The 22,124-nt window shown below is 47.1% G+C and overlaps 1 protein-coding gene and 1 pseudogene across 2 annotated transcripts in view; both read left to right on the forward strand.

Moving 5' to 3' along the window:
- Positions 1-22,124, forward strand: part of LOC138511606 (E3 ubiquitin-protein ligase TRIM39-like) — a 1,024,620-nt gene that overhangs the window by 121,107 nt on the left and 881,389 nt on the right. The gene's annotated exons all lie outside the window — the stretch shown is intronic.
- Positions 817-983, forward strand: LOC138512808 (U2 spliceosomal RNA; annotated as a pseudogene).

The following is a 22,124-nucleotide window of genomic DNA, read 5'->3' on the forward strand; positions in this document are numbered from 1 at the left end:
GGCATTCATGTTTGGGCACTTACCGGCATCTGCAGGTGGGCTCACTCCTGCCTCAGCCTGCCCAATCCCATGGATTCCCTCTAGGTGGAGGACGCTGCTGCAACGCTCCTCCCATGCTTGCAGCCTCAGTGGGGAAGGGGGTCCTCCGCCTGTCCCACTGCTGCGTTGGCGGTGCGTGGAAATGAGGTTGCGTACCCTCAGCCTCAGGTCGTCCCAACGCTTGTGGCAGTCCTTCACGCTCCTCTCTGCCACGCCCACAGCGGTGCACTTGCGTGCAGCTTCGGCCCACACCTCCTTCCTCCGCTGCTGTGTGGCACGCCGTTGGTCGGCGCTGAACAGCATCTCAGCATTGTCCACAATGTGCTCCACCAAGACGGTTAGCTCCGCCTCGCTGAAGCGCTGTTTGCGCTGCCTCTGAGCAGGAATCCTGGCAGACATGCTGGTGGTCCCTTTTGGCTTCTCAGAGTCAGGATTGTGCTTGTGCTGGCTCTGGATGGCAATGGATTGTGCTTTTATATGATGGCCGCCTCTCTGTTTCCTGTTTTGGCGATCATGGTATTTCCGGTTCCGTGTCCGTGGCGGCGGAGGCGGAAACGGGTTTTGCGCCACTTGTGGCTTCGTTATTTCCATTTCCGTGGGGTATTCCGTGACGGCGGTAACAACGTTTCCGAGTCCGTGTGGTGCGCGCGACCGACAGCGTGTAATCGTGCGGTTTTTCCGCACCCTTGCGGACACGGAAACGTTTTTACCGCCATCACGGATTTTGCACGGTCCCGGACTGGCAGGTTGTAATGAGGCCCATTTAGGTTATTCTAATTCGCTTCTCGGCTTTTTGGCTATGATCAACTGTAGTATCTGTTCTTATCAGTTTAATATCTGATACGTCCTCTATCTGGGGACCAAAAAAAAAAAACAATTCTTTCTATCTTGGCCTCGGTCCCAGTTGCAGTGATTTCAAATCCTCCACCCCCCAACTCTCTCTACAACCCACTCACCCCCAATCTCTACCCCCTCACATCCTTCCTCTTACACACTTGCTTTATTTCTTACCCTCTCAAACTTTCTCACTCATATTTCCTCTTACTCATCATCAATGGCACCCTCTATTAATAATGTCCTCCCTTGCTCTATTCTCCTTCCTTCTCATTCTCTCACATGCCCGTGCTCCTTATCACATCCTCCTTTAAAACTTGACACTCTCCTCCTTGCACCCTGGTGCCTATAAATAAAAAATGCAAAGAACAACAGTAAATTTCAAAACTATTGGCATTGCCGATGCTTGTTATAAATGACAGCAGCACATAAGATACCTTGGTACTCATCACAAGTTGGGCAGTATCCCAGCGGTATTACCCCTGGGTTACCACCCACGCTAATAGTGTTACCGCTAACTGGTCCGATGCTGTTAGTGCTGGATCAAGGGTTAGGCGGTAACTCTAATTCCCTATTCCCCCATTAGGTCCATTGGGGAATTTTAAGCGCCATTAGCGCGCGCTAATAGAGCAGCGCTAATTGTACCCGAAAATGGGAATTTTTCCAGCGTGTTTACCCCGAGCTCTGAGGTAGGGAGACAACATGCCAGACCCATGTTTGGACGGACCCTTAAATCCGTCGGTAACATCATTACCGCCACATTTAAGCACTACCACCCAAATCATGATGAGGCCTCTTGACTTGAAAATGGCTGCAGAGGTGTTATAAAGTTTTTATTTACTGCCTGGCAAAACTGAAGATGAAAGGACTGCTGCTCCGTCAACGCGCGCACTCTATGTCCCAGAGCCTCTCCAGCTTTTCCCGCTTCAGAAGGGTGGGGCAGAAAAAGTTCTCACCTCGATCGACCCACAAGGATGTCTTTGTAAAGCCTATGTTCTAGCAGAGCGTGGCACATGATGCCCACCTTGGAAACATACCAGTGTGTCTATCACTCATGTAAGCAAAGGTCACAGAGCAGACCCACCCCAGAGGAGTGCATCCAATCAGAGTGTGGAATTTGATTCACCAGCTGTGCGAAATGCAAAGAGTTCTCTGGGGGATGAATTTTGGGTGGGGATGGGTGTGAATGTGAGTGAATTCACAGAGGTATGTAATGGCAATGGGCATTGAATAGGTGGGTTGATAACCAACGGACACCTGCAGGCCAGGTTTCCATTTTCACATGCCACTTTCACTTCTTTGTGTTCATATGTCAATCTTTTACACTTATAGTTGCCTATTCCTATCACACAGTTTTCTTGCGGTACAACAGAATCAGCTGACAGGAACAAGGCTTGTCACTAATCTACTGAACTGCATTCCTACAGTTGGATTCCTCACATCCTCACAATTTCTTGGCTTGTTTTATGATCTCTGAAGCTTGGATATGCTACTGTCCATGATTCTACGGTATTTTTGTGTGTTGTAATTTTTCCCTTAAAGAGTCAGAAATACTGTCTTGCCAGATCTGGAATATCCCTGCTTGTGACCCTTGTGAGCCTGGCTTCAAAGGCTCTCCTAGTGTGAGTTCGCTTTTTGTTATGTATTTGGCTCTTTAAGCCAGGCTCACAACCGTCTCCAGCTGGGAGATCCCATGCATGGCAAGAGACTGTTACCTTACGTCCTAGTGAGTCAAAAGATGCAGGTATCCTGCCTTATTGTCTCATTTGCTGGAATGCAGAAATTAAGTAGCTTGGTATCCGCACAGTCTCTCATCGCTGTTCGAGCTCACAGGGTTGACACTGTTATGCTATAGATCAGATGGGGCTTTACTAATTATGTGAACTCTCCACCAGCATACCACAAAGGGTTGTAATGGTAGTCAGGGGACTATTAACAGCCTCTCGATGTACATGCAAGAGGAACTGGGCCCTGGAAATCCCCTGCACCAAGAATGGAAGACCCAGCCATGATGCAAAGTTCAACTGTTTTTATCGCGCATTAAAATGACAGGGATTGCTGCATGAACAACCTAACATTCTCCACATGCTCTCAGTGTCTAGGCAATTGTCAGCTGGTTTTGTTCACAAATGATGTAACAAAATGCAGTAACATCCCAAAAACCTAACAGGAGAAGGGATTGGCTAATGAGGCAAACAATATACAGGTTCTATAATGGATTAGTATACTTATTGGGTAAACCATATCTGGTGGCTCCTCCTGAGGCCACCTCTGAAAGTATCAAATGTAGAATTGCAAGTTATTGAAAGGTGGTTGGCCAATGCAACATAGTGTAAGCTTGGATTGGACAAAAAGGACTTCTCAGCCTTGGAGCCTTGGACAGACACAAGGCTGAATGCAACAACTCAAGGTAATGGGAACAACTCCAAAGGTGCTGCATGTTTCCATTAAGTTACCTTCTCTGAACTCCTAGGCAGTGAGAAAGAACATTTGCCTATGAACCTGTGTTACATTTGTATCCCACTGCCTTCAGCTCTGTGGCAATAGGCATACCTCTCTAGCCAGAATGAATAGGCATTGTCTGGCAGGTGCAAGTCATGTGAGTAGGGACAACGTAATGGAGCCTCGCTGCCTGTAATTATGAGGATTTTAGGTAGGGTTTGTTACAGATGCTCCGTCCCTCTGCTTATCTGGAAACTTTCCATCATTCTGTGTCTTTGGGTATCTGTGCACGGTGATTGCACTGGAAGCCTGTCCTGCCAGCCTCATCTGGGTTGGCCTGTCGGCTTTCTCTGCGTCTCAAACTCTCAAAGCTTCACCTAAAGCTTCTCCCATTCATTCCATCCATGCGGCTTGCATCTTGATTTGTATGGTTGTTCATGTTAATTGCATTAAGCGTCAACAAGCTATTCATTTGTATTCTTGTGTGTCTCGCAGTTTCGTGTTCATCAAAAGAATATATCTGTGTCAGACCTCTAGCTATGTGGGTCAAAAGCCTATAATTCGTGTCTACCTGCAATTAACAAAAATGCCTGCGTAACTTTGTGCATGAATGCATATGTACTTCATGTTGAACGTATCTATGTCATGAGATCAGTCGTGACATCTGCTCCTTGTAGCTGCGGTCTGTCGGCTTGCTGTATTGGTCAGAGGCTAGTCTCCTCAGTAACATCATCTGGTATGGTGTGGATGGCTGAGCGAATAACATCTCTCGCACCTACGATACCTACGATACATGAAGGAGAGAAGGGGGCTATGAGCGACGTACATCTCTCGTTTCTCTGTTGACGGACTGAGAGTGGAATTATCATTAGTGTCTAGAATCAGGTTTACAATTTCAGTAATAGAAGGCCTATAGCAATTCACACACTCACAATGTTTGAAACTAACCTGATCTGATGCAACAGCGTGAGGCTGAAGAGAAGCTCCCCAGGAATCATTGTCCCCCACTCTCTCAGAAGTGTAAAGACCAGAGGTAAACAAAGGCTCCAGGGAAACCCTCTGTGGGAAAAAACCCTAGCGTGCAGATCGCTGCGCTTGTCTGACGTGGTTCCGATGCTCGGGAAACACGGGATAGATGGTATCAGCTACATTGTCCTATTCAGGATTTTCATGCAGTATGAGAGCCCGGGAAGAACAGGTGTCTGAAGTTGGTAAGAGCGTAGGAGCACTAGGTACCAGAAAATAATTGTTATTTTGGAAAGGCACGGGCAGGTCAGGCATATGAAAGCTCAGTTCTGTATTTTCTCACTCCAATCGGATAGTAGTAGAATGAACAGTGTAAGAGAGAGAAAGTCTTAGAGTGGAAAACTAGAAGTGAAAGCATATGTACTCATAGAGAATCTGGAAAGGAGAGTAGCAACACACTGATGTCCTCACTGCAGCAGCATATATCCTCTGCCAGCATCAGTTGTGGGAGGGTACAAGAAGGAGACAGGAGGGTGTCTGAAGACTAGACTGCTACTTGGAACACTGAGCGTCATCTTGGGGACTAGAAGATCGGGCAAATCCGTCTCCATCAGTTCCAGATAGAGTGCTGCCGAATCTAGGATGTGACAGGGATGGGTGTAACGAAGGCTATGTTTAGATCCCTCTTTTCAATCCCCCTATGGCCGACTGGTTAACCAAATAACCCAAATCGTTCTCTCTGGTCATGTATGGCTTTGGAATCCAGCCTTCACTACTCCTCCTAAGTGTCCAACATGCCCTACTTGTTCATCTAAACTCCAGGTCATGCAACTGCAATCTCCATCGGCTTTACACCACACCCATTTTCCGCAATAGTTGCGTGGAACTGGGGGAAAGGAGAACCTTTTACCTGGCGGGAACAGGGGACACTTCTTTAAGTGTGATTGCAATATGTCAAGATTCTGTGTTTCTCCATCTGCTTTTTGTCTCTATGTCCAATAATATTTTCATCCCTATTGTCTTTTTATTATTCTTCTTGCATTGTGCTATTGCTACTCTGTTAACACAGAAGGCAAATAAAACTAATACTAAAGCTGCACTTTCAGTCCGCTGGCCATCCAAGATGGTTTCCAGGAAAAGATATATGACATCCAGTCTCCATCTTCCTCTATCGGGTTTGTCACTGCTTCCATCTTCACGTGTAGGAATGCTGATCTTGGTCCACATGCCTCCTTCCATAGCTGTGAGTAGATCGAGAACATATCTGTTCTGTAAGGTCATCAATCTGATGACCCTCAGTTATTCTTTGATGACGTTAAACCCCTTGGTGGTTGAGTTTATCATGTGCAACAGTTCCCACCTGGTTATCTGGAGCCATTTGCCATTGACATTGGCCTGGACTCCTGGAACTGCTGACACAAAGAACATTTCGGTTCTGCTGAACAGTCTGTGCTCCTGTGGTACTGGGTCCAGTGCATCTTCCATTTTTGATGACATATAGTTGCCTCTTTTTGCTCTCACTAGATCTGCAGACCTCTGTTGGTGCGTTCAGTTGTACTACAGAGCATATCCCTCCCCAGTTGTGAGGTAATTTCATGTATGCATTGAATCCACATACCTAATAGTGGTCCATCAGTATTGCAGTTCCGACCTTCATGTCTGGTATGTTCGATATGCTCTTGCATCCTTTGTTTTCTCCAACCTTCACTGGACCATTGTTCTGGAAGCATAAGGAAGCACTCCTGAGTGGTATGATTGTCCTGCTTCATTCTCCACCCAGGTGAGCAATTCTGTGCTTGCTGCCCATTTATTGAGACGATTGTCATTCTCTTTCTGTAACACTTCAACTGGAACTGTCAGGAGTGCATGTGCTTTACTCCCTACCATTTCCTCTTTCCATCCTTCTCCTGTGAATATCTGTCCATACACTAAAAGTTGAGGGCTCTCCCAGCATCCCTCTTATTTTCCTTTGTCCTGTCCTTGGGCATTGTAATTCATTCTGTGTCACTTTTCTAATATCCCCCTTGTTGGGTCCATCGGGAATGTATTCTGTTGTTTTGTCCATGCTCCAGTAGTCATCTTGTGATAGTACTTCCACTCCATAATGAAATAACTCTGGATTCACTGGCACCCCCTCTGTACAGTCTGACCACAAAATGCCGGAATACATTCTTGTGCATTCATGTTGTGAAGTAGTGAATTCCTGGGCTTGTGCACACTATCCCTTGCTCAGTGAATGAAATTGTCATGTTGAGTCGGCTCATCATGTCCCTACCCATTATGTTGACTGGTGTCTGGCGGGAATCAAAAAAAATTCACGGTAAGGTTGTGTTCTCCTATAGAGATTGGAAGCTCTCCTATAGAGATTGGAAGCTCGTCTGTAGCCTCAGAAAATCCCTGCATGTTCATGACAATGCCAGACATAGGTTATCTCCCTTCTCTATCACAGGATCGAGTCAGCCCCGTATCCACGAGAAAATAGCCCCTACACGTGGATCTTCATTCGGGTCGGGTGTACAGATGGGATTGAACACATCAGGTCTGTCTTTGGGCAGTCCTATTGTGGGTACATGGTCATTCCTGTCCCCATGAAGGGGTTCTCCCCTACCATGGTTGCTCCCCCTAGTTTCCTTACTGGTGTCTATATTGGAGAGTCTGTGTGTCTTGTGGCTATAGCATTTTGCTGTACTGGTGCCTGCGGGGTTGTATGCAGTGGCAGGGTGTACCCCTGTGTCTGTGATATATATCCCATAAGATGTTGTGACTGTCCCGATGTCTGTTGCTCTGGTGCCATTTGCGTCGCATATGCCTGTGTCTGCCTGTGATCTCTTGCATAATAGTCAGGCTGTGCAGCCTGGTATGTCGGTGGGTATGCCGCCCCTCCAACCGGCTGTATTTCGCCTCTCGTTCTGCACTGTCTTGCCATGTGGCCTAATCTTTAGCATGTCCAGCAATGCAGCGACCCTCCACGGGTCTCAGCTGATGCCCACTGAACCTGTCTCCACCCTGCTGCATGGGATATCCGAACCATCTTTCTCGGGCATCCCTTGTCCCCATGACCACTGATTAATATCTTCTCTTCCTGTGAAACTCCCTCCTGCCATCTGTGGTCAGTTCTCTGTGTTTTGAGTGACTACTCTCTCTCCACTGGTGAACATAGCCCCTTGTATTGTGTACCTTGATAGCTTCTTCTGTACTAATTTCGCCTCTTCTTTTTTCCTCTCCTCACGTTTCTTTCACGCATTTTTTTGCATTAAGCAACAATAATGCACTATAGTGAACTGAATTTCTGACCATGGTTTTGCTTCCATTCCCACCAATTTCTTCAGCTGTTTCTGTACCTGTTCTGGTAGTTCTTGGCGTTATATGTGATAGAATAATCCCACCATTTTATCCCACAGTTCTCTCGTCTCAAGATGCCAACGCTCTTGTATCTCCTGAATATACTCAAGTGGTATTTGTCCTCACGCATTTTGCATGCCATAATCGCGCTTATGTCAGATGTGTCTGGGTACTGTCTAGTGCATATATCCATTTCCTCTTTCCTGCAGTCAATGAGGGCAGCTTGTTCCTCAAATTATCCTTGCCCATTCATTGCCAAGGTACATACTGTGGTCGTCTGCCACCCTTTTCTAGTATTGGAAACTGTGTCAGTCCTAGTCCCCTACCATGCTTCCCTGTGTCCTTGGTAACAGTAAATGCTCTTGTCATACTTGCTCTTTTCTGTCCGGGTAGGGCTCACAGCCTCTGTGCATATGGAGTGAATTTGTCCGCATTATGTGATCTACCAATGGGACGTTCAGGGTGCCATCAGATCCTAATGTATTCTTCCTAATGTTTTCTTCTCCACCCCATGTTATCTCCGGCTCAGGGCTTACTTCCCTGGCTGGGCGGCATTGCCTTTTCCCTTCGTCATTGTCACTTTACCTCGTTTCCTCATCCGAACCCATAGTTCCCCCACTATCATCACTGTCTTCTTCCTCATCTTCAAAATTAAACCCCCTCAATGGGTGTTTCTCCTATTCTGTCCTGATGCTAAGAGGATGGGCGTCCATTGTTTGGCCGCTAGAACTGGAAAGCTCGCTCCTCCTGCTCTTTTTAGACAAAGGGCCTCATTACACGGTAGGCGGAGGACCAAGGTACTGTTAGCACCTTGGTCCATGTCGGTAAAATACTGGCACCGTCTTGGTGGAAAGGGAAATTACCGCCCTATTCCAAGGTTGGCGGGGAGGTAATTCCCCCTTCACCCATTGCCCTTCCCCATTTTAGCCCCATAGGGCTCTATGGGAATGGGGAAGGCGCTAATTGCAGTACCGCAAATTGCGGTACCGTAATTAGCACCCTGGTCCCTTTGCGGGTTGGTTTTTAACGCCTGCTAAACAGCAGGCGTTAAAGTACCTACCCGCAAAGGGACCTCGTAGTAAGGCGGTAAGGGTTAACGGTCACCGGTACCATTACCGGTGACCGTTAACCCTTACCGCTTTCCGTGTAATGAGGCCCAAAATCTTGGCACGGCTAGATAGTGTGAGTAGATGGGCCAAGTTGGTCTGTTAGGATGGCGTATGCTGAATTTATCTGCTAGGTATTTGGGGGCAGTGTTTGATAGACACTTGTGGGTGATGACAAGAGAGTGGAGGGCGATTCTATCCCGTACAGAGAGCCAGTGGGCAACTCGCCTGAAGCTAGTGATGTGCGTGGATCTCAGTATACTTAGGGCTGCTCTTAAGGTGTTATTTTGAAGGACCTGGAGTTTGTTGAGGTTCCTTTCGGAGGTGCCTAGGTAGAGGGTGTTGCAGTAGTTGATCTTGGATAACACTAGGGCCCTGGCTAGTGTGATGTAGCTACTGGGCGAAAGGAATTGCTTGCAGGCGTTAATTAGTTTGTGTATGCCGTGGAAGATGCAGTGGAGTTCACCTGCTTCTTGAGGGAGAGGGTGGAGTCTAAGTGAACTCCCAACATTTTGATTTCTTAGGCCACTTTGATTGGGTTTCCATCGATGTCGATGGTAGCATAGCGGGCATCTAGTTTGTTCAGGCGGGTTTGGGAGCCGACGATCAGAAGCTCTGTTTTCTCGTTGTTGAGGCAAAGGCAGTGATCTGCCATCCACACCTGGATTTCCAGGTAGATCTCGTTGATTCTTTTACAATCATCTTCATAACTCCCTGGGAGTGTGATGAGAACCTGGGTGTTATCAGCATAATTGGTGTATGTGACACCCAGGTTGTCGAGACGATCAACAGGAGCTTGGTGAAGATGTTGTAAAGCGTAGGAGAAACGCACAAGCCTTGTGGTATGCCGCAGTGGATGGGAATTGGATGCACTGAAGCCGAGGGTGCAAAGACCCTAGTGGTGCGGTTGGACAGGAAGGATTGCATCCAAGTAGAAGCGTTGCTGGAGAAGGTGGCTGCTGCAGACAGGTGATCAGTGAGGATCTGATGGTCGACAAGATCAAATGCTGCCGATAGGTCTGACAGCAGGAGTATGGCAAACTTACCATTGTCCTTAGCCTCATCCATTTGGATTTTGAGATCCAGGAGGGCCGTTTCCGTTCCATGTCTGGGACTGAAGCCAGATAGTCTAAGGCCTATTAAGTTGTGGTCCTCCAGGTGTTTCTGGATTTGGAGGTAGGCCACTCTGTCTAGGATGTTCCGGATATAGGGAACGGTGGTAGTGGGCCTATAGTTTGTGGGGGTGTTGGGATCTACATTGTTTTTTTTAAAGGGGCATGACTCAGGCTTCCTTGAGGTTGTTGGGTACTGTGTCGGTCTCGAAGGAGGAGTTAATTAGCGCCCAGATGAAAGGGACCAGCTCCTTTGCGCCTTCCTGGATGATTGTCGCTGGGCAGAGATCACCCTGGCATTTGGAAGGTTTGAGACTTTTGATGATTCTTTCCACTTCAATGGCCAAGAACGGTAAGAAGGAGAATGGTGGGCAATTTGGGGTCTTAAGAAGAGGGAGGGTGGTGGTGGGGATGGAGTTCTTGGACAGGCTATTCTTTTTTTGCTCAATTTTGGATTGGAGCAGAGCAATTTTGTCTTCAAGGGCGTTCTGAATGTTAGCACACCAGACTGCGTCTTTAGCGCAGGTTTCCGAGGGTGGTGCTGGAGACTCTAGTTCCCTGAGAATGCTAAAGAGCTCTTTAGTCTTGGATTTGGCGTTGTGAATGTGGTTGTCATAGGTTTCTTTTTTTGCGCTGAGGATGTCAGATTTGTATGATGCAGCTGCTGTGGTGAAAAAGGCCTTGTTAGTTGGGGAGGGTGTTTTTCTCCAGAGAGCTTCTGCTGCTCTTTTTGCGTTCCGAATGATTTTTAGATCAGGCGTAAACCATTTGTTGAGGTGGGCCATAGGTTTGGCTTTGGCTAGCTGTACCATAGCTGTACCAGAACCACAAGTTCTGCAGTTTGGAGTTCCTCGGGGAGCGTGCCTGTCGGCCTACCTGTATAATGTTTTCACTATCCCCCTCTTCAAGCTCTTGGACAAAAAAGGTATAGAGTTTACAAATTATGTGGATGACACTCAGTGTGTCATCCCACTCTCCGGCCATTATATTCAAGACACCAAAAGGTTGAACAAGTGTATGACACTATTCAAACTTGGATGTTGGAGAATGGTCTTGCTTTAAATAAAGAAAAGACTGAACTAATGGTAGTGGGAACAGTGAAGAAAATTCAAAATCTTGGTGACAACTACAAAGTGTTTAAGGTGGCCGGTTGTAACCTGGAAACAAGAACGAAGGTTAAAACCATGGGAATTTATTTGGACCAATACATAAATATGAAGGCCCAAGTGAGCAGATTGATATCAACTTCAGCATACTATATGAAGTTGTTGACCCAAATCCAGCCCTGTATCTCAAAGGCTAACTGTGAGAAAATAGCAAGAGCTATCATAGGGTCTAAGATTGACTACTGCTGCAGCCTACTTGTGGGCATCAAGAAGACAGAGTATGCCAGATTCCAGGTTATACATAAGAGCGCTGTGAGAGCGACTGCTGGACTCAGAAGGAGAGACCATCTAACAAAAAAAAGAAAGACTTACATTGGCTACCTATTGAAGCAAGGATTAAGTTTCATCTTCTAGTCATAGTTAATAAATGCTTGATGGGCTCTAGTCCCACGTATTATAGTGGGGCATTGCCCATTAAAGTTAATGCCAGAACGCTTAGATCTAATAATACACATCAGCTCTGGGAGGGAGCCTAGATGTCTGCTCTCTCAAGTGAAAAATTGTGCCTTCTTTGCCGTCACCCCTATGGCTTGGAATGCCCTTCCGGAGGAACTTAGAAAGATTAGTATTACTGAAAATTTTAAAAAGAAACTGAAGACTGCTTTTTAATTAAGCTTAGAAGTGTCGCAGCTTCTTGTTTGGTTTCTCTCCCCTGCACCATATAGCCTGTGTTCTGTCTGTTTTGCGCCCATAAGCCTGCGGGCCCATAGGTGCGTGGTATACATTTTTGTAATGTAATGTAATATGGTTATAGAAGGGAAAAAATGGAGCACAATCTAGAATATTTAGCAAATGGTCTAAATACGAGTTAGAGCAATGCAACCGCAATCATTATCTACCAAAGCAAAGGCAAACCAGAATAAACTGAAACAAATAAAACATAAAACAAAAACAAGAAGATGAGAGTGAACCTCCAAAGAGCAACCAGAGCCAGATATACCACCTCAGCAAGCATGATAAGAGAAATAGAAGGTAGAATATAAAGTGATTGTGGCTCAACCCACCACTCACTTCAGTAATTTAGAGCGATGTGTTTGATATCCCAGGACAAGTAGAGGGTCATATTGCAACTCCAGATAGCACATGGTATGGGCTTGGTAAAGCAAGGCACATTTCAAGAACAATGTTGAGTCAGATGGGCTTGCCATTGCAATTCTCGCTGTAATGGGAATGAGTGGAGCATTGAAACTCACGCAAATGTCCACTCCAATGTGCAGCATATAACCTCTTTTACAAGGGCCTGTCCCACCCCATTCCACCCAGCATTGTTAGTCTTACTGGGTAGACCAGGCACTTATGGGTGTGTTTCAACATGTGTGGACTCGTTAGTTGGATAGCATGGAGGCCAGGGACCAAGTATGTTCAGAACAATATGCCACTACATTAGCAGTAATGCACACAACCCGACCCCCATGCAATAAGCTCTCCAGTCTGAATGTCTGTTCAGCTCAGTTTGTGGACCCCGACAGCCCGGGCATTTTGCAGAATGTTGGAGCATTAAGTTAAAAACAGAATGCAACACATGCTCTGAGCAATAAGTAGGCTTTCCCCAACCCGTATTACAGTCACTCAAACATCAGGTGTTTGACACACGTACCATTTGCAAACAAACAATTATGTGTTGCAAGTTATAAATCCATGTTTGCCTTGCTGCATTGAATAACATGTATTGCAGACAAAAGTCTACATTTGGCCTGGGTAGGGCAACAGCCAGTTGAGGATATCATAGTAATAATTGAGTGATCAGAGAGCTGTAGCTCACTGCTGCAATAAATCCCCTCGGCACTCAGTGGTCCACCAGCAAAGTGAGTAAAGGAGGATTGATAGCTCAACAGTAGATTCCCTCTGAGCTTGAAGATGCCAACTGAGAAGCCTCTGTTCTTCACATGTCCCTTTGGACTGAGGTGTGGAGACAGCATGGTGCAACAGTCCTCGCCAATCCTTAGGTAAGGTACACTTGCGTTTGCTTATATGCACTGCAGCACCCAGAGCATGAGGTTGTCTTCTTCTATGAGGTGCAGATGACTTCCAAAGCTTTGTCTCCAACATAGAAGTGTGGACATTGGAGTGCAGGACCCAGTGGGCACAGGCATGACAGTCACCATTTGCCACATTCACTTAAAAGGTGATGATGTGGCCTAAAATCAAGTGGCAACTTGACCATGATTACCACTCCCAGTGGTGGTTTAGGTCTAGTCCGGAACTTTACATTTATCACTTCTTTCCCCACGGCAAACCTCTGGCTGATCAGCAAACAAATTAAACTTAAAACATGTATTTTTATAAATAAGTGACCTTCTCTCTTAACTTCCTCCTGGCCTCTCTACAGCTCGTCAACCACATGCATGCCTGTTAGGAATACGTCTGACGCCATCCAGCAGGAAGAGCTTCCTCGTGGTAGGCTTCCTCAAAGTATTTTTGTATCTCAGCCTCTGGCCATTTTCTTTGGTTTACCAAAATCTTTCCTTTTTGTAATCAACTCTTTGAGAAAGCCTAGATAAATCAAGATGAGTTCCCCATCCACATTATGGTCTTCCTCTACCTCACATTTTCAGCATAGCATCCTTTGTGTAAGACATGGGGAATGCTTCAATCATTTGTCTTGGTTTCCCTGCATCAATTCTTCCAGCCTTAAACATGTTTTCCACATACCTTTTAGTGAATCCGTCACCACCTAGGCTCTGTTACAGGACATTGCATAAATCAGCAACGTTACCTAAAGCGTTGTTAGATACAGGGACCCCCAGAAGACAAAGACTATTGTGCCAGCTCCTAATCTCCATATCAATTTGAAATCAGGATGCATTTTATAAAACTTCAGGATGTGTGACAGGATTCAGTGACAGAATAGTCACCACGCTACAATAAGTTGGCTTTGTTTCTGCAGAGTACAGTTTTGTAAAAACGTACGCTCCTTTCCCCAATATTGCTTAGGCAAATGCCTTATCTATGTGATATTCTGGTAATGCCATTGGAATACCTTGGCTAGGACTTAGATGGAAGATGTTGGACTCAATGCAGAGATATGGCCCCTTTTACCTCTTCTATTCATTTGACTATGGAGGATAGATTGCATTTCTTCAGAGAAGCAATGCTCATGCACATTGGAAAGCTACAGGTAGTGGTATTCAAGTTATGCTACAAAAGGTGGTCCCGTCAGTCATAAGGTTTCTAAGGAAACATTAGAGCGGATAAGGTTTTCTTTTTGGTAGAATGTGTTGCATAGTAATTGCCACTGCTATGTCTCTTTTTGTCTGGAATACTTGTCTAAAATTGGTTTTCTTATCAGTTGCCAGTGAGATTTCTAAAATCTTTGGAATGTGTCCTAGAAACATTACCTATTATTGACATCGATTATTTTTAAATTGCCTCTTTCGGGAAGCTGCTCTCTGATTTAGAACTGGTGAACATTTCCCCAAAAATGTATCATTTCAACCCTTTAAAAATATGAGAGTCTGCTTCTGAATTGTCTCATAGTTTGTTAACTGAGATAATATGTCTTCATGGGCTGTCTCAAAAGAGCATTTTGTTTGAGGTTCCCGGTATTTTGTGAGGTATTTGGGAGCTAGTTGCAAGGCTTGTCACTGGATGACATTCCTAGACAAATGGACAGATGGAGGGAACCAATCAGACACAGAAATATGAATGGCGCACAAACTACTAGTGTATTACCCACATGTATTTTAATTATGAGCATTCTGCCACCTGATTTCTTTTATTTGTATGGTGTGCATCTGTTTTCTTTAACAGATGTTATCCCATCCAACTTCCAATAACATTCCATGTGCTGTATGGACCATCTGTGGTGTGGTTGCTGTGTATTTTTGTGAATTATTATTTATTTGTTTATCATATCGTGCAAGCCTAACAATTGAGTTTATCCGAGCACTGTTCAAAGAATCACAAATATACAATGCACAGTAGAAAAACAATGTACAACATATTTATCATAAAATCTTTAATCTTGAAAGATTAACATTTTATTTCTAACTACAGGTGCTCTGTAAAATATAACATAAAAGATTTCAAAGTTACATACATTTTTAAAAGGCTCACACATCTATTCAAGGAAAATATCCTATGCAAAAACTAATTTCAAGAACCATCACTTTACAGCTTCTGAAATTTCAAATATTCCGAGATCATGCATTTGCCTCAGTTGGAAGTGCAACATTTTGTACTGCAGCTCCTGTAAATGAGAGATTCATGGTTACTGAAGTAAGGATATAGGAGCTTCCAGGCGTAAAGTTTCCTGGCTCCCTATCCCTCTAACACCTCTAGATATTTTCAATGTACCCATTAGATATGAGGACGTCTTACTATAAAGTGCTTTGTGCGTAATACACATCAGTTTAAACTGAATCCTCGGGTCAATTAGCAGCAAGTGCAGCGTTTTCAAAATAGGTGAAATATTTTCAATGTGTTTGCGACACAAACTAAACGTGCAGCAGTATTACAAATGACCCTTGGAGGGGCTAATGACGATTTGGGAACACCAAGGTTGTGTATTCCCCAAATCAATATGCGTGAGAAGTAAAGACTTAACATGTAAACGGAACAGAGATTCACTTAGGTACGCTTTCACAGCTCTCAATGAAAACAAATTAACATTTGCTGTTTTTACTAGGGCATTCATGTATAGAATTAATTAAAGCTGTGAGTCTAAAATAAACCCTCATGATTTAGGGGAACCTACAAACCTGGTGCTAAGAGAGTTTAGGACGGAATGAGAAAAAAGTACAAGCTTTGTTTTGGATGAATTTAATTGTAGAAAGTGGGCAACCATCCAAGCTTCCACATACTGTAGGCATTCCCTTATTCTGTTTACATCTCCCCCAGTCGAATTTTGTATACAGATGCTTATCATTTGCATAATTATGCATCTGCACATTAGTTTTTTCTTCCAATTTCACCCAATGGTTCCATTCACAGATTTAAAAGAATGGGTGATAAGATTGAACCCTGAGGAACTCCAAATGGAACAGGAAGGGAGTCGTATCTCTGTTGTCCAATTACTGTGGCCTGGAAACGATTATTAAGAAACCAACATATCCAGTCCAATACTTTTCTTTGGAACCCCCTACGATATTGCAGTGTGTGTTGTAGTACCTCCTGGTCATTATATAAGGTTGGAAACAGATCTGATGATACTTCTCATTCATTTGCATCAGCTCATTTGGTAGGAGTCAAGGTACAATTTTCTGCATGATTTTGTCCCACTTGTTTTTGTCAGTTAAGTTGCAATTGGAGGATTAATCCAATTTTCCAAACTTCTCACATCAGAACTGTGGGTATCTGCCCTTGCACCTCTTGTGTTTATGAGTGCAGATTTATCAAGGTCACATACACTATCTGGTACCCTGGGAATGTCCTTAAAGGACCGGTTTTAGGTGTCTTCTTGTTTTGATCGCTCACCTTGATTGCTGTTCCCTGTCTATCAACTGTTTTGTAATAAACGTGTGGCTCTGTTGGAGAGGAGTGAATTGTGTCCAGTCTCTCTTTGTGTCTGTGGGCTGTGGTCCAGCGTTGGAAACCAGAATGTCGAGGGGATCTAGTGTCATGTGGTGCGAATCATCGCTATGGCATTTTGGAACTGTGGGACCAAATTTGACTTGTGAATGTTCAGCAGCATTACATAGTTTTAATTGACTAGTCATTCAGAGATTGAGCGAGGCTTTCACAAGGACACACAATTCAAGATGAAAACCTTAACAGATGTCAGCTGTTCATACTTTATTTACCTTTCTTAGGTCTGACGAATATTCCAGAACGAATATGGCCGCTGCTGACACCTCCTACCAAATGGTTTTGATATACTATAATGGCATCCTGTGACATGATGGAGGTGTGTCACAGCACTCCTCTCCAAATTGGCTGCTGCCAGATTTTCCATCAAACATTGTTTCTTGTCTGGTCTCTGGACATTCCTTGTTGTTCCATCTATCACCTTGGGATCCTTTTGCACCTTTTCATTTGACTTTGCATCCAAAGAAGTCCAACCTCCGAGAAAGCTTGACACTTCTCTAGTATTATGACTTCAGTTTATGGTGGCTTCAGGAGAACATGCACCCCTATCCTGATACAGTGCAAACAACAAGTCATTTCCCAACCTCTACAAACAAAGACAAATTGCATAATCAAAGAAAAACTATCTGGCACTGAAAGTCTGGATTATCCATTAAAAATCATTTTTTTCAGTCGCCTGACTTTTTCCGCTTGCTAAGCCATATTCCCACTAAATATCTCACTGCTGCAGTTACTTTGTGGTACCATCACCGAAAGACCCTGAGCATTTGCACTCCATGGCCTACACTCTGGAGTTGATATACAGGCCTTAGATCCAATCTAGCCACATGCTGCTAGTGCCCCTCACAAAAACCACCAAGGGAAAACCATGCAAAATGCTGTGATTTGACTCTGTGTGGCATTTGAAGCCAAAGGTGTCTGAGGATGGGTCTCGATTGCAATATTCATGCCCAAGCAAATCTCTCAGTGTCTGCTGCCCATTCAAAGGCTCTGACTGCTCATAACTTAAACTCTCAGTGATTTCTCTTCGGTGGAATACACTGCCTGTCACTGCTGCGCCTTATCTAATGAGTGATCCTCAGAGACTAGCGAAATCCATTCCTGCATCCACACAAAACAGACCCCACACTTATGTAATTAAGACCTAATTGTCAGCAGCTACCCAGCTGGCACCTATTTAAAAACAATTTCCCAAAATGTCCATTGTTCAGTTGTGGAAGAGGCACACAATGTTTATCACCAGGGCTGATGTGGGCCAATGGCTTCTCTGAAAATGTCCTTATTTAAGCTAACACATTGTGATAGAAAGCATAACTCAGATGTTTGTAATACAGATATATGCCAGAACATTGGGGTTATCAGACAAAAGGGTGATGAATCTGAGAGGGAACAAGTTACTTACCTGTAACTGTTGTTCTCCAGAATGGGTCTGGCATGGATTCACATGCTCATGAATATTCCCCGTTGTCAGGCTGGGAATCCTCGGTAAAGAAAAAATCAGTATCAGTTTCATTTCTGATCTGTCTTTCTTAGTAGTAACCAATCACTGATCTCTGGGTCATACTGCCCCCAGCTAATGGCTGCCCTCTCCCTAAGCCCCGCCTCTGGCAGCCATCGTCAGATTCGGTAGCACGCAAAGTGGCAGTATGACCAAGTGAAGAGCCTCATGAATAAAAGAATACTTAGCAGTATACACATGCACAACCACGGGAGGTGGCAAAGGCTCAACATTAAACATTACATCCAAAACTCAACATTAAGCAATTCTTACCTCTTCACCAGGCTCACCTTAGGCAAACAGGTTGCGCAGCACTGCTTGGCCGACCCTGGACTCCTCCCTGGAGTCCCGATTGACGCAGTAGAATCTCGTGAAGGTGTGCGTAGACCTCCACGAAGCAGCCCTGCAGATGTCCAGCAGGGGCACACCAGACAGGAATGCCATAGTAGCAGCGATTGCTCGGGTCGAATGGGCTCTCGGACAGCCGGGCAGCGGTCGGTTTGCCAACCGGTGACAGTGCATGATGCAGCCGGAGAGCCATCTGGAAATGGAAGTCTTCGAGAGAGCCTTCCCTTGATTCACAGACCCAAAGTTCACAAACAGTTGTGACGTCTTCCGAAAACTCTTTGTGCGGTCCACGTAGAACTTCAGCGCTCTAGCTACATCCAGCAACTGCAAAGTCCTCTCGGCCGGCGTCCAAGGCGACGGGAAGAAAACTGGTAACACCAAGGGCTCGTTGAGGTGGAAGTCCGATGGCACCTTGGGCATGAAGGAGGGGTGCGTCCTCAGCACCACCCTCGTGTCATGAAAAGTAAAGTATGGAGGCTTGCAGGATAGGGCATGGATCTCTCCCACTCGTAGTGCGGAGGTGATGGACACGAGGAACGCTGCCCCCATGAGCCTGGTCAGCACCACATTAAGCTCCCACGCCGGGGCAGGAGCTTTCACCGGCGGGAACGATCAGAATAGTCCCTTCATAAATTCCTTCACCAGGCGATGAGACCACAAGGACGCCCGTCCCGTAGTCCTGGTATATCGGGAGATGGCAGCCAGATGTATTTTGATGGAGGCGTGAGCCAGTCCAGCTTTAGCCAGCAACAGTAGGTACGGCAGTACTTGAGGGGCCGTAATCCGCAGAGGGTTAATCTTCTGTGCACGGCACCAGCCAGAGAACCTCTTCCACTTATGACCATAACACTTAAGAGTTGAGGACGCCCTGGCTTTTGCAAGAACCTCTCTGCAGTCAGTCGGGATATTGTACCCTCCAAACTCTAGTGCTGCAGGAGCCAGGCCCGCAAGTTCACCGACTGTGGGTTGTGATGGAGAATGGCGCCCCCTTCTCTGGAGAGAAGATCCGTGTCCACCGGCAGCTTGACTGGTGGGGACGTTGTCAAGTCCAGAAGGTCCGGGAACCAGATCTACCTCGGCCACGCCGGTGCGTCGAGGATCATTCTGCACCTGGACTTCTTGAGCTGGTTGATGAGGCGGAGCAGCAAGGGCAACGGAGGGAACGCGTATAGAAACAGGCCGTCCCAGGGGAAAGAGAAAGCATCGGCCATGCTCTTCGGCTGCGGGAACCTGCTGGCGAAACTCTGGCACTTGGAGTTTGTCGCCGTCGCGAAAAGGTCGATCTGGGGTTTGCCCCATCGTCGAAAGAGCCGATCCACCTGGTCCTGCCGTAGTTCCCACTCGTGGCACGAGCGCAGCTCCCTGCTGAGTGAGTCGGCAATGGTGTTTTTTTATTCCTGCCAAGTGGAAGGGAACCAGAAACATCCCCTGGGCGACAGCCCGTGCCACAGATCCTGGGCCTCCTTGGATAGGGCTGGGGATCTGGTGCTGCCCTGCTTCCGTATGTAGAACATCGTGGTGGTGCTGTCGGTGAAGATCCTCATCACTTTGTCCTTGAGGGACGGAAGGAACGACTTGAGTGCCCAGAACACTGCTCGAAGCTCCAGAATGTTGATGTGGAGAGACCTCTCCTCCGGGAACCAAAGGCCTCTTGCGTGGAGATCTCCGGTGTGGGCCCCCCAACCCTCGAGAGAGGCGTCCGTCGTCACCGTCTCCTGAAACGCTAAGGTTTGAAAGTCCGTGCCTGTAGTGAGGTGAGCACGGGTACCCCACTATAGGATCGCCCGACGGAACTCCTCGTCGAGAGGGATCCTGTCCTCGAAGCAGCCCGCCGCCTGAAACCAGCGGGCGTCGAGGAACTTCTGTAGCGGACGCATCCGAAGTCTGAAAAGGGGTACAAGATAGATGCATGAGGACATCATCCCGAGGAGGGACTTGATGGACCTCACCCTGGCCACGTCCATGGCTTGCAGGCGCCGCACCTTGCCTAGGATGGTCTTGGTCCTCTCCTCTGACGGGGAGGCCAATCGCTCCACTGTATCGAGCTTTGCTCCCAGAAACAGTGCTACTTGCAACAGAACCAAGTGGGATTTGGGGTAGTTGATGGCGAACCCCAGTTCCATGAGCAGCTGGACGGTTCTCGCTTTGTGTTCTTGCCCGGATTAGCCAGTCGTCCAGGTAGGGGTAGACGTAGATCCCCTGCAGGCGCAGCCGCGCTGCCACTGGAGCCAGGCACTTGGTGAATACCCTGGGTGTCGACTTGAGTCCGAACAGTAGGGCTCTGAATTGGTAGTGGCGTCCCTGAACCATGAACCTGAGAAACTTCCTCTGCCCTTTTAGAATGGGGAAGTCTCCCTCCTCCAGCTGTCCCAGCACGTGCTGAAGGGTGACCATCCTGAATTTCTGCGCCTGGATGTATTTGTTTAACCGACGCAGGTCTAGGATGGGGCGCCAACCGCCTGTCTTCTTTCTGACGAGGAAGTACCTTGAGTACACTCCGGAGCCCCGGAGCCTCCTGGGGACGAGCTCGATGGCACCTTTCTTGAGCATCGCCCTTACTTCCAACAGCAGTTGAGGGACGTGATTCTCCTTCCTGGCCACAGGAGGAATGCGAGGGCACTTCTTTTGGAATTCCAGCAAGTGCCCGTTGGCCAGGGTGTCCAGCACCCAACGGTCGGTGGAGATGGACTCCCACACGCTGACAAACTTCGTCAGCCGGCCTCCCACCAGGGTGCTTCGGTGGGGGCCTGACGACACGGCGGTGAAGTGGAAGTTGAAGCCGCCGCACCTGCTGCTTTCTTCTTAGCCGCTGCCGAGACTACAGAGTCTGGCGTGGGCTGGGCCCTGAGGCACAAGGGGGCGGCATCGGGGACTCGGTACTTCTTCTCGTACCTGTCCCTCTTGGCGGGTGTCGTGGAAGGGTTCTTGAGGGCAGCAAGCCCCTCGTCCCAGATGTCGTAGAGCAAAGGCACCGTGAGGACCGTCTTCCTCTTGGCCTCTCGTCGTTGGTAGAGAAACCCTTCCTTTTTTTGTTCTTCAGGGAAGAGCTGGAAGAGCTCGGATGCCCTGGTTATCATGGCGTGAAAGGAGCCAATTTCGTAGGCTGGAGAAGCCCAAGAGGGGGTGGGGTGATGACGGGATGTCCGCTGTGTCATTGCCGCCGTCATCGTCCGTCCCCGTCGCTGTATCTGTCGCCGTATCCTCTCTAGGGTCCGGCGAGGGGGATGAGGGGTCCACAGGCCTCGCAGGCACGAAGGGCAGAGAGGGGTGGACTCTCCTCTGCTTGTTCGGAGGGTTTCCCGACGTGCCTGGTTCTGGATCCTCCGTCGGGGTCCGTGGTAATCTCGTCCTTATCTCGGTACATAAGGATTGGACCGCCAACAAAATGGCCATGGAGCTATCCTGGGGCTCGGGTAATGGCTGCGACGGACGGGATGGCCGCTCCACTGGGCCCTCTTCGTCACCATTGTCGCTATCTTCGATCACGTCAGCGGGGACCGTCCCCTGGGATCGAACCTTCTTGAACCTCTCGTTGAGGCCTATGAACCTCTTGTTGAGGCCCTTCTCGGTTTCCACCAGCTCCTCCTCAGAGGCTGATTCCGAGTCTGTAATGGCCACCGCCCCCACCCCCTCTTTTTCCGCCGGGGACTTCACGGGGTCTTAACGATGGGCTGGAAAGAGGATTCCCTCCGCGGTGGCAGGGATACTCTGGGCCCAGAGGCCGTTTTCACTGGCGTAGTCTCAG

Source organism: Ambystoma mexicanum, chromosome 6p, assembly GCF_040938575.1.
Source record: "Ambystoma mexicanum isolate Mex_15411 chromosome 6p, UKY_AmexF1_1, whole genome shotgun sequence".
Taxonomy (NCBI): domain Eukaryota; kingdom Metazoa; phylum Chordata; class Amphibia; order Caudata; family Ambystomatidae; genus Ambystoma; species Ambystoma mexicanum.